Source organism: Spodoptera frugiperda, chromosome 9, assembly GCF_023101765.2.
Source record: "Spodoptera frugiperda isolate SF20-4 chromosome 9, AGI-APGP_CSIRO_Sfru_2.0, whole genome shotgun sequence".
NCBI classification, from domain to species: Eukaryota; Metazoa; Arthropoda; class Insecta; order Lepidoptera; family Noctuidae; genus Spodoptera; species Spodoptera frugiperda.
The window spans coordinates 7,961,144-7,975,449 of record NC_064220.1 but is presented as its reverse complement, the minus strand read 5'-3'; the positions used below and the strand labels follow the sequence as shown (position 1 = coordinate 7,975,449).

The following is a 14,306-nucleotide window of genomic DNA, read 5'->3' as shown; positions in this document are numbered from 1 at the left end:
TTTACGCTTTCAGTGATTTCTTTCAGATACTTTATAAATTAACGCATCATAAACGTTTTTCCTACACAAAATTACTGAACAAAAAACGTAGCGTTCAGCGTTCGCTTTCATCGCTTATCTCGCAAAAGTTACTTCCAACACATTAGCTAGCGAAAAATTTACGCATATTGTACGTGTGGTGATAGCACGCGTTTGCGGCAAAAAATCGCGCGATAAACGCCGACAAATCGTGTCGGGATGACGCGGCACGCGCTAATGACGTCACTCCTATCTTTCGTCACGATGACGGTGGGGGACAGATGATTTTAAAAAAAGAGGGTGGTATGTAATGCCGCCTTTGTGGACAACGTGATTGGGTGTTTTGTAGGATTTTTCTCACGTTGGGGATGCTCGTAATTGGGATTGATGATTGTCCGTGATTTCGAAATGTTTTTAAGGGGAAACTATTTTTGTTTGCGGTTCGTACGTTGAGTATTTTGAGTGTGATTAGTGTTGATAGTTCGCTTATTTTTAGATGCAAACGTTTTTAGATTGAACACGTGTAGTCTTAAATTACCTTTCAGTGTTTTCGTAATGTTAGCTGTTATATGTTGCTTGTAATTTCCCTGAGGAATTATTTCTTCGCTCGTGTGTTGTAAGTTATAAAAATATCACGTCACTGTTTTGATAACAAGGTTCTTTGTTGTCACATTTGTTTGTGATTTTGTAATGCTTAAAAATGCAATTCAAATACGTTGTACCTGACAAATTTTTCGTAAAACAAATCACAGTCCGAACTAATCACTTAAACCCACATTTCATCAGCAATATTCGAATAAATCCTCCGCAATAAAGACATTCATAAACGTAATAACAACAATAAAACCTGAATAAACGGCTTAAGATATCACACGAAAGCGTTTTCATAATCATATCTTCTGTCTCTATCTTTCCGATGGGGATGGGTGGAACAAAACACCCCTGTAAACAAGGGAATAAACAAAATCGTAGGCATCATCAAGCGTATTACCCGATCCCATTAAATAGGCACCCCCAAACAGGGGCAGGAGCCAACAGTAGGAGCATCTTTGTTTAACCAGATAAAATCTCTTTGACAATTTGTGCTTATTCAAATAAGCAGTCCCCTGATACATAATGGTTTAATATTCTGTCTTACGCTTGTATAGGTTGTTATACTTTAATTAGTTGGATGTGTATGTGTGTGTGTGTGTAGGGCGACAGATATGTAAGTAAGAAGGAGGTTGTGTTTATATGTAAAGGAGTCAGAAAATTCATCAATGGATTTGTTTAGAGAAGGCATTTTTCATTTGTAACAATTATTAATCTTTAAAATTGAAGATTAGGTACCTCTTAATACGTATTTCAATATTGAAACAAACATGGTGTTTTGGAATAAAACGTAGGTATACTGAACTGACTTTTGAGATAGACCAACTAAGTTTAACTCAAAGGAACTGACATTAAAAAACAAACCAAGAAATCGTTACAAAACAAACGCAATATCAAAAAGCAAATCCAAATCAGTCAGTAAATACACAACAAAAATAAAATATCTACAAATAATTTCACTCCATTTATTTGTGGCACAGAAACAAACGCTCGATAATCATTCCTGGGGAAAAGCAAATAGAACTTAACCTTTCCTTTACCCGGGGCTTAGATGAAAAACACCGACAGACGACGTTGAAAATTAACAAAACAGATTACATTCGACAATTTCAAAGGGCACAGCCATGTTGTTTGCCGCCAATTCTTTCCATTTACAGAACCGCGCAACTGGAAACTGTACCCTATAAAACACCTCGTCAGAATTGGCGGGAAGATTAATGCCACAGATAAAAAAAGAATCTATGGTTCTTTTTTTAATGCGCGATCAAGGTGTTTTATGCTAATCAGCCTGATATGCATCCTATTTGAATATTTTAATCGTATTCTATTGACATTTCTGACTGACAAATACTAATAAGATATTCGTAATAGTTGAGATGTTTTAAATTGGATTATCTAATTAACGGTGGTTTTAAGCAGAAATGTGGAATTAAACTTCCGTTTAGTGTCAATAAAACGAAATGAACTTCTTCTATATTTAGTATCTCAATAAATATCTAATCTAAAGTATTCCTAAGTGAGTAGACGAAATAATTCAAATAAATTGGCAATGGTAGGTACAATTACTAACATTGAATATTCAAACACGAAGTCTTTAGCTTACCGAAGTCGTTTCAAAGCGTTTGTCAAATTACGTATACCCCGCGCCGCCCACCCCTTATTCGCAAATTCAAATTCTATCTTTAAAATAACTGATTGTCTGTTTACATTTCTCTGTATTGAATAAGATGCTTATTTAACTTGGTCCGTGGATTTCCATTCGTTTTCCCCTCTGTCGCCGTTGAAATGAGAGCGGGTGGGAGGGGGGAGGGGTCTTAATAAACTGGCGACTTTATTAGCGTTCGATACATAATCGTTCTGGAATCAAAGGCGTTCGAATTTGTAATTCTGATGATTGTGTACTCTGTAAAAGCTTTAGCAAATTAAGTGATATTTGCTGTTTGTTATTAATGATTGGTGTCAATTTTATTCTGTCTGAGAGGCAGTGGATATAAGACTTTAATAAAAACGTATTTAGTGTTTGTATACAATGTCATGTAAGATATTTTTGGATATTATCTTTTGGTTTAAGGAAAAAGATGCAAAGATTGATACCTTCGTAGCATATATTCTATTAGTATATGCTTCTCTACTAATCAGTTCTAGAAAACGTAATTAAATATCTTGTTACTAATATTCACTAATAATACTCGATAGTTATTTCACAACAACAACGAGACTATTGAACATAAAAATAAATAATAATTGGTAAATAAAATAAGTTATTCGTCTACAATTAATCACGTAATAAACATACCTAGGTACCTTAAAAAAAACGTTTTAAAAAAATAATTATCTTTTCTAAAAAGTCCACTCGAAAAAGTCCACATCGTACGTAATGATAATTGATTTCATTCTAAAAAGAATCCAATGCACTTAGGGAATCTTAAAGAGGCACGGTACCATTCATAAAGGATCAACTTATTTGTATGGGGGAATCATTTTATGATTAAAAAGCTCCATTCACCAATAGGTGACCACTTGCATAAATTATCATAGTACAGTCAGAGGCAACAATGTTTAGATTGTTCACCGTCAACATTTTTCTTTGATAAAAAGTAATACATAATAAAATAAATATGTTAAATTGTTTTACTGGGTTTATATTATGTTATAGTCATCAAGGTTTAGAGTGTGTACCAAATATCAGATCGATCGGACGTCACGAAGGGGGTTTAATGCCAATTATTAGATTTGACCTAAACAAACAAAGTCAAAGTCACACAAACAGGTCGAATTAAATAAAACCGTTTAAAAATTCAAGTTATTTGGAAATGTAGGTGTATTTAATTTTTGTTTACTTACCTATTTGATTACATAAGAACAAAATTTATTTTGTGTATTAGGAATTTTCGGTAATTTAACATGCAATCAAACGCAATAGTTACACAGAATTTATTTTGTTAATAAGAAGTTTAAAGAACAATCACCAAAATAAAGAATAACAGACTATATTTTGTGATAAACTATCGACACGATACAAATAATATAATATGAAACATCACAGATCCCGCAAGACTAAAACCAACCATCCAAAAAAAAACATTCAAAATAAAAAAAAAAAGACAAACCAGGGTTGTCATTTGCATATCGTTAGCGACTGTACAAGAAAGTCTATCAAAGAGATAGCCCCTTTTGTACAAAGAAATGGATCGGGGAAATTAATTTAGACTTTTTTTACAAGAGCCTCATAATAACTGGTATTATGAAGATAGCTCATTCCGTATCGACGTTGTTTCTTTTGATCTACAACGTTTTGAGATAATGACATTATATTTTCTTTGATATTCTATACGAGCGCTATGTTATATTAGATTTTATATTCTATTTCCTATTTTAATTAGATTCCTTTTTGTTGTATTCATTTTAATCGAGTAACCGTTTTATTTTTGTAGAACAAATATTTTTATTAATTAACATTTTTCATATAATGAAATGTTTTATGTAAAATATTCTAAACATGTGTTGGAACATTTGTCGCTGATTGTACAAGGTACGCGCATTTGTCCCTAAAATTGTAAATGAAACCCGGTCTGATAGCCAAACACAGTCGGATGGTCATGTACAATGCGATACGTCCCCAATTTACAATGACTAAACTGTCTATTCAAAGCATACAACACTCGACGTAATAAATCGCAAATGCTATTTGATCCCAACGACAACAAATAACATTTTAATATAGAATGCTCATGTTCATACGTAATCTCAATATATAATACGACGTCAACACCTCTTTCGCGAACATGCTATCACAATGAATGAGTCTCATAGTATTAATGAGTGCAAATTCACTTTCAGAAGAAGCATCAATGAATTGCCTCAGCCACACCAAACTCAACCCTATCCCCTAACAATTAAGATTGTTATCTTCCCATCAATTCTCAACGGTTACATCAAAGACGTCTCACTCAGGATGTGAGATTGAAATTCCTGATCTGACTAGTAATAAACTTACTTCAGCTTAAAAGAGATTTCAAAAGAACGAATAAAGAAAGCGGAGATGTTGTTATTAAAATCGTTGCGGACGGAAGAAAGGGGGCTTAAAATGACATCGACCATTTTGTCGCGATATCGCACAATATTAAGATGGCCGACAAATCTCGATCTTTATTGAGAATTTAAATTTGGAACCATCGGCGCGCCGCACGGTTAATGATTATTTTTTCACGTTTTGTGACAATTGTTCCTGACGCACCAAGGTAATGGTAATAAAATTCCGAATACCTACAAGGGACCCTTTACAAAATTACCCGTATTTTATTGCTATTGAATTCAGCAATTTGTGCATAATTGGACTTGCAATTTAAGTAGAAGTTATGAAGTATTCTCTGACACATTTCATCCAATATGGTGTGCCGCTAAGATCACAAACGCAGCCTCTTGAAAGCTCATACAATAAAACCATCGAGTTTACGATTGCTATGGCGTAGTTTATGTATGTACTATACAATAGGAGTCTGGTTGCCGCAGCCTAGAAATTAAGAGCTGAGAAACTGTTTTTTTTCTTCAATGAATTTTACAACTGCTAAGAGAAAATAAGCAGACCGTCCATTCCTTGTTATTCTTTCATTCAGCGGTAGGCACGAAACACAGGTGTTTCTCGGTTTGTTTTGACAAACGTTCGATCTGAACAATTCCAACAATGTTTCATTAAACTGCTCTCGTTCAGGTACGAAATCATTCCCCAGATACATCATTGTGTTTTATCGCCTCTCGCTCTGTTGGATAGACAAAAGATAGTGTTTAGATAGAAAGAAGTATTTAGATCCGTTTGAGAGGTAACACTGAACAGCTTTCGATGTTTGTTATTTTATTAAGTGTTCGTTCCTCGGTACATTTATTGTAATGCCCGTCAGTAGATCACAAAGACCACTGTGTTTATTCTAAAGGCAAGTGCCGGCTCACTGTGTACGTTTCCCAAATTTTATTCGTGGACTATTCTTAAACTTTTAGTAGCTCTGCCGAGCTCCAACGGTGGGATTGTATAAAAATAAATATTTACATTTCACCGCATATTGTTGACGGGAAAAGGTTAATATCTTTATAAATAGAGGCACGTGCCGATCGATAGTGAAGATTGAATTATAATTATTTTATTTTATTTATAAATAGACTTTCTTTACTTTTCCGTTTGGATCTGACACTGCTATTTACCACTTCATTGGTACGTATAGGTAGTATTGAACTTGTTGTTAATATTGTGCAGTTTCGGACTAATTTCTATGAGACTATGTACCATAATACCCGGAGCTGCGGGCTACGTAGCGGATTACCGGGGCTCCGGTTTGAAAAGTAGGAGTAGGAACGGGGTGGTTTTTAGTCAGTAAGAGTCTGACACTCCCTCTCGCTTCACCCAAGGCAAGAGAAGTCATTGGATGATTTTACCCCCCTCAAAAGAAAATGTACCCAACTAATTTCCCATCGATCCATCATCGAATCATCAAATTAGCAAGTTCTGCATCATTCGGAACTACAAAGTAAGCTATTGATAGGCTAAGAGGCCGCATCGTGGCCATCATCGGATCCATTATAATCGTTTTAATAAACAATAAATAAAAGACTGACGCACGCGCAACTGTCGAAAGATGGCTGTCAGATTGACGGTTTTGACGAATCATTGTGTTGATGCCAGTCAGCGGTCCGCGGATAAAACGCCCGCCGTTTATTAATGCATTTACGTTCTTATATTGTTGTATGTATGTATGAAATGCTCATTTGTTACTACCATGGGCTGGTATTAATTTAGATAGATACTGTGCTGTACTTGTAAGAACGAGATGCATATGCGTACAGGTGGTGGATGCTAAAGATTATGAAATAATCAGTTAAAGTAATTCTGTGCTTACCAATTACAATCTTCTGATCTTAATGTAGTCATCAAACAACTCGTGACGTCTATCGGACTATGGGACTTATCTGTATGAGTGAATGTACCGTAATCTATCTACGCTTCGGCACGAATGAGCTGACTCGACCGAAGTGATACCGAAGGGAATTTTTCGATTGTTCGAAAATGCCATATTTTCGAAGAATCGAAAAATTCCCTGCAATATTCTACCCGATCCGGAAATTAAACACGAGACCCCTTGCCCAGCAGTCGCACTTGCGACCACTCGACCAACGAGGCAGTCTAACTACTACTAACGCTTCATTGGAAATTTAGACAAGTACTTTAGTCGGCCAAAGAAGTATTCTGAGAAAACGTTCCGCTTCATTGCTTCATACAAGTATCATAATTATAATATTCTTTATATTTTTTCTTTATGAAATGTACATGATTAATTGTATGTATACAAAGATGAAGTATTTTTTGACGTGCCCCTACTTCTTAGAATATCATATGTAGGACGCAAATGTTATTTTTGTAAAGTATTTACTAGTTCGAATGATAAATAATTACAAGTATTCTGCTCTAGTCTAACTATTCTGTAAGCAAAAATATCTAGGGCAACTTCTATCATACCAAAACTCACCGTGATCCGTTCAGCAGTTTATGAGTACAAGTTTAACAAACAAACACACTTAGATAAATTACACGTGGTCTTGGTGCTAACGTCTTCTTTCTTAAAGGTACTGGTAATATTCCAATTTACATTCCAAAGTATTAGCCAACAACCAACATTGGAACCAACATTTGACACCACAAAGCCACACTTCTAGAGAGATGCTCGGTTGCATCCTCGTTACTGCATTTCGCCCGGCTTGTTACCCGGTCTTGCCTTTTTACCCGGATAACTCGCTTGTTACCCCCATCCGGGTGGTTAGCTCGAGTCTCCTCCAATTATTTCTAGCTCAAACCAGTTGGAACTGGAATGTAACTTTTAATTTTTGGACGATTCTTGTTTGGTAAGTTTGAGGGTTGGCTTTGACTCCTTGAGTTCGTGGCTACTTTAGTTTGACTAGGTTTTATTCATGATACAAGTATTCTGGAAATTTCATGCATAAAGCAGCACGATTATGTTCTGAGGACTTTGCTGTTTAAACTTTCAACAGGCTAGTCAGTTTTATAGTCTTTCTGTGAAGATTAATTCAGTAAAAACAGAAAACCTTTGACTCTGTGGGAACTGTCTCTACTACATTAAACAAAATCTTACATCCCATTTTTTCTCTATAATAATGTCTCAACCGCCAACCCTATAACATAACGTTATTAAAAAAAAATGTACCAATAATGTCTCTATCTATCTATTTAGATACCTATCTATCTAAATGTATCCATTTACATTTGTCTAAATGTATGTACACCTACATAGATACATGTTTTTGAAATCTTAATTGATGAAATCGATTTCAACCAACAAACACTCTCACACAACTTAATGAAACAATAAACAAACTCACCTACACATAACAACAAAAATAAATAATGATAATAATATTTAAAAAAAGGAAAACATTTCTATTTTCCTCGTCCACTATTTCCCTAGAGATTAGAGTCCGGTCCATTAGCGACAAAGGACAGGTGTTGAGTGTGTACTAAGCTTTATTAATCTTTTCTCTGGACCGCAGTGAGGTTTCGCACTTTTGTGGCATCACCATTGATGTGCACAAAGCCTTATATAGAGGATACTTAGTGTGCTATTAAGCTTTACTTGCTAAGCCGTTAAAGGTTGGACAATATTCTTTAATTTACACTTCAGTGTGGTTTGTACTGTTATTTTAGTTTAGATTTAAGATCATGGTTGGATTTAAAGAGATAGAAAAATAATAAAATATACTTTTAGACACTTATGGTACTTTCTATGGAACAGGGGGCAAACGAGCAAACGTATCACCGGATTGAAAGGGATCAGCGATCATAAGTATTAGGGGATGATGTTAAAATTTTGCGTGTATAAGAAATTTTAAGTCTGTACATTAAAAACTTAATAAGATTTGGGTAAATCAAATTGAACAAAAATCGGTACTCTAGATATATCTATCCACTAACCAATTTAAAAAAAAAACGCCCCCTATACCTTCAGCCTTCATAATCATATCATAATAATTATTATAAATCCTAGAACCGAAAAAAAAGGTCGTAATTGAAAACAGTAAACCGCTTAATTAATGTAAATTCAACGGACTCGGTGTTCTCAATGCGCGCACGATGCTCATTTGTTTTCATCATATAATAAAATGTGGTAAAATATAGAATTGAATGGAAACAGAATAATGACGCCACTCCACAACTCTATCGCCTACAAAAGGTCATCTTGGGAATACGAAAGAATATTATGGACTAAAGAGTATTATGCGAATAACGTAGAACATTTTCTTTTTTCACTGCGAAAAAGCTGGTTAGTAAATCAGTTTGTTGAGGCAAGTAAATTTGAAGTTTCATAATTAATAAATGTCCATCTGATGACGTTAGTGTACATTTTTGTCACCACCCCGACTCTTTCCGCGGGTATCATCAGAGTCGACTAAGGAATCACATATTTGACAAAGACTGGTCAGACTAATCCGGTTTTAGAACTGCAGTCTTCAATTCCTCTACTATCTTGCCATGGAGATCACCCCTATTATGTAAAGGAGGCCCATAGTCCAGCAGGGGACTCTAAATTAGCACTAAAATATTAAGTATTCTTGACACAACTTTTAAAACAAAATAATCCACAAAATTATTGCTCCACAAAATGTTTTTTCACAACCCCAGTAAGTAATATCCACAGCATCCTAACGCTATTATTTCCGCTGGCTAACGGAAAACAAAAATAAACAAGAGCAGGCAAGGAATAAAAGAAAAGCTCAAGTGGGACGAGCATCCGTAGCTGGCAAGACAAGGGGGAGGGGAGGGGGATGGGGTAGGGGGGAGCTATAGATGCTTGGCTAAAGGTCTCAAGGGACGACCATCGGTTGGCTGGTCCCTGCTTCGCTTTTGTTTATACGTATTTGAACTCATATGATGTTACTTGAAGTGGTAATTTTTTGGGGTCTGCCACCCACTTTTGGTGGTATTTTAAAGGGGTTTTGTTGTTGTGTTACTTTTAGGAATATTCCTTTATTTATTTATTTGTTTGTTGTGTAGATTTAGGAAGGGTTCTGTCTTATTTTATTTGTCTATTATGTGGTACTTACTTAGTTGCGTCCTAGATTAAAGAAAAACTCACCACACACGGAGATTTAGACGCACTTTATAAAAATTACATACATAACCTCAAGTCCGTCTTCCATGGGGGTAGACAGAGACAATGGAATGCCAATTTACTACAAATCTTACATACCTCTTCCGCTTCATCAACAGTCATCAGTCTTTAAAAACAAGCATTGTATTTTTAATTGAATGCTAACAATGACAATCTCAACAAAGATCCATATGACTAAAACTCCTAACCTCCAAAAATCCGGTAAACAAACAGAATCCAAAAACGCTTTCCCCAACTATTATCATCGATAACAAAAACATGTTTCAAATTATAATGATCGTTACGTTCTCCGGATGTCTAAAAATTGTTCCCTGTTAAAAAAGACGTACCAAGTTGAAAGCAATGCCGCCGTTCAGATGTGGGTTGTAATAGCTTAATTCGTTGATTTACTACACTACCTTGTTTGATACGTCCCTTGTTCAAGGGAAGTAGTAAAATAATGGAAGGTATAATATTAGAAATTATTGTCGTAAACTTTTAGGATCACGAGTATAGTGGAGATGGAAATAGAAGTTTGACTTTGATTATGATAATGGAACTGTTAGTTACTAGTTACTAGTTAGACTGCACGGTTGGTGCGGTGGCTGGACAACCAGTTGCCGTGCAATGTGTAGCTGGTGCAATTTCCGCACGAAGCAACTCTTTGTGTGAACCACAAATTGTTGTTTCAAATCTGGGTGTCTTGTGTATGTGAGCTTGTTTGATTGTAAACACACCCACGAGACAGAGAAAAACCTAACACACGACACAGAAGTTAATAATTAAATTGGCCGGGTTCCTTACTTTTGGATCGATATGACTACTAAAAACACTCAAAAACTTCGAGCAAAATAATAAAGTCAATAACAAAACACACAAAGAGAGATAAAAACAAATAAAAAAGAAAACTCATTCAGTTGAAACAATACTAGGACAAAACAAATAGAGTATCCTCTCTTACTCGAAACATCAAAAAGCGATATATGCCCAATCCCGGCGCCACGCGACCGAGCGACGTCCGATACCAATCAGCGCGCTAATTTGAAGAAACCGCAGGGTTGCCTCTCCAGGCCTCCCACTATTAACACGTAGAACGTCAAGTATTGTGTGATTTAATAACAATTCAACTACAGGAGTGGGTGCACCCCTTAATATTTTGACTTTTATGTTCATTGAACTTGAGTACCTATTTCGGAGTGGATATTTTTTGTATTAGATTCCTTTTTATTATATTATAAGATTTGTAAATTTATTGCTAGGAATTTCATATAAGTAGTTTATTTCTGTTTAATCAACACAATTATGCGTACCTATCTTAAAGAAAACTATATTAAGTTAGTAATATTGTAGAAAATTAAAACAATTTAATTGTTTTCGAACGCCAATACCAGTTTATACTCTACATAAAAATAAATATAGGTTGAGAAATGATCTCCAATACATTAGTTAATTTAAAAACAAAAACATTCGACCTAAAATGTCCAGAATTAATTTTACGTCCACACCATAAGGTGTCATTATCGTAAAACCTTTTCACAGTGGCAAGAACCTTCTTATTAACGTTGGTATTAGTATTTTTATAAAACTAAATATTAACATATAATGTAACACAACACCTTGAATTCTTCAAAGGGTTCGCAAGTTCTGTTTAGGTCCTAATTTTTGTTAAGAATCACATACAATTAATGGGGAAAATTACAGAAAATTCCAAAAATGAAAACATAATTTTGGTTGTCTCGGAGAATAGCTCTCAGATTCCTCTTAACTCCAGAATAGTTGCAAAGAATTCCGAAAACCGAAAACTACACACGAGAAACAAACATGACACCTCATGCAGTCGTGTTTTCAACCACTCAACTAAACAGACAGTCATAAAAACATATTCGAGCATGTTATATTTATAAAACACGGTTCAAACAAGACAAAGGATGCATCGATTCCATTATGCAAAATGCATAATCACCGTGGACATTAGATAAGATCAGTGCATTCGCAAAACAGCAACTCATGCGCATCGGGAGGATCGTACCAGATAAGGGTACCCTGCAGGGATCGCCTCGTGTAACACCAGCGCCCTCTGCGCAATTTAATTGGTGAACGTCATAATGTTTTAGTTATTTGTACTTCGTTAATGTCAGATGAGTTTATGTTTAATTTTTGATATCTGGTTCTGGGTTTTTGGAATACAGAGACGTGGTTGTTCTTTTATTTGATTTTTTAGGGTTATACATTATATTAATCAGAAAACAAAGAACCTGTATTGATGAGTAATAAATCTTAATATAAGTAGCTGGATAGAAATGATGAGGATAACTGTCCTTAATGATAAAACAAACAACACATATATGGTCGTCTTTGATGAGAAAAAAAAGGAAAAGAAAAATAAACATTAAATATTTTAGAGAAAGTCCCACAGTTAAAGATAAAAACCGAAAAAAAAATCATTTCGCTATCAATTTAAAAATATTTGACGTGTTCATGCATTTTTTATTGTCGGCAATAAATTAGTGATTCATTTTGATATGTCATCGAGTTGCAGTGCCTGTACCCTTACTCGTGCACCCTTCAAACTATGGCGAGCCCTTTTTTATATTGCATTATTCAAATTATCAATACTTTGGGGTCAAGGCATAAATAAATTATTAGTTCTTTGGGGTTTCAAAAACATACAAACAACATGAGAATGGAATTATCTTTAAACTTTTGATTAGTTTAAATATATGAAAACATCATCCCGCTTGTTATCTATAAAGGGATAGTGTAAAGTGTCCCACATGTTAAAATTACAATTTAATGTTATACAACGTACTCTTAAGCTTCTTCATCAATCCTAAATAATAATAAATCTTTATTTAAAGTATCAAGACTCAATGGGTTAGTAACAATGTTTACTTAAATCTATGTTACTTTATTAACAAGTAAAGGCCAACTACAAAATGAGAGCAAGATTTTCTGTTTCTGTAATGGTTTTATTAATTTATTTATGAATACTGTAAAACTTTAATAACTTCAATAGAATCGTATGAGTCACCAGGAAAACTACTGAAGACCCAAATCTATTACTCGTATAATCTATCTCGAAATGAGAACATGTCGGCTTGTGACAGTAAATATTATGATTTCACCCAAAGATCTGCATCTCTTACGTCAATGTGACGTCGGTTTCATTATACAGCTTTCTATATATTCCTCACCTAATCTTTTCACGTATAACCATCAGCTCTTAACCCAACCGCCTAAGGGTCAATATCGTAAGTCGCATTTATAAAAACTAGGTTTACTATTTTGATATCGGCGCCCACATTATAAATTATGTCATGGTATGTCCGGTCCTCATCTGTGATCTCTTTGTCCACTATATTCTTCAATTATACTGTTTTTGATCTACGTCTTCAAACTAATCCACAGCTTCCTATTAACCATTAGTCTCGTGGAACTGTTTCATTGACAATTACTTTATGGACATTTGTAACTCCATCAACGTGTTCAATAAAATATATTGCCGCCTTTGTTCCATAAAATTTGTTGAAATGTGAAAAAATATCGTGTAGATACATATCAAATGAATTTCAAATATGTTAGCATCGCATAAACACGAAACGTTTGAACATCAAACAGTGCTACAATTCTTTACAATCTCAGATTCTGTGTCAAGGTGCCTCAAACACTTTGGTTGAAGGGTGAGGAATAAAGATATATCATTAATTATATTTATATGATTAACTGTCCACATCGCGTTTAGTGAAGAAATATAGGAAAAGGAAATCGTTCTTTACATTTAAGTGACAAGGGCACAATAACATAGATATGTTTTTGCTTCCATTTATATCCATCGCCATCAGTATTGACAGAACATCGGGCGGTGGTTCTCGCCAAATCACACCCACCTATTTCTATTGGCACCGGTTCCATTGTTTCAATCAGTATAATGTTGCCACTCCATCTTAGCTGTTTCACATCCATATAATATTTATGACGGAGCGACCCACCTGTGTCGTGCAACAATAAATTGTGACGCCACAGCTGGTCACCTCTATCAAAAATCACGTTTTTATATCATCTCTAACATTAATATTGCTATCAAAATGCGGTGAAAATGCCAAAACGACGGTCCGCTGTAAAATATAAGCACCAATTGCTAGGACATCTCCGCAGAGCTATTAAATAAAAGTCTTTTTACATTAGATAAATCGCGTACGTTATTCGGGAACATCTGTCCCTTGCCGATTACGCCCATACATTATGCTCAGTTTGTTGTTTTTAATAAAAAGTTTAATCCGTTCGGTTATGACGGCAATTTGTCAGGCCGATGGAAAAACTTGGTCGATTACCGGTGGCGCTCGATGTATCGCGGTATCGCCGAAGGGACGCCTATTACACTCAGCCGCTCTTTTTATTCGCACGATTATGTCACGTTTATTTATGCATTCGCTTTTGTCTTCCATTAGCGCTTTTTCTTTTTTATCTCCACCGACAGTGATTCACTTAAATGTATTTCCACTGTCGGGAGCGCATTTATACATTTGCAGAAAACTTTTAATATTGCAA

General features: G+C 35.1%; 1 protein-coding gene across 2 annotated transcripts in view; it reads left to right on the top strand.

Annotated features, from left to right (window-relative positions):
- Positions 1-14,306, top strand: part of LOC118270970 (transcription factor SOX-6) — a 265,254-nt gene that overhangs the window by 240,828 nt on the left and 10,120 nt on the right. The gene's annotated exons all lie outside the window — the stretch shown is intronic.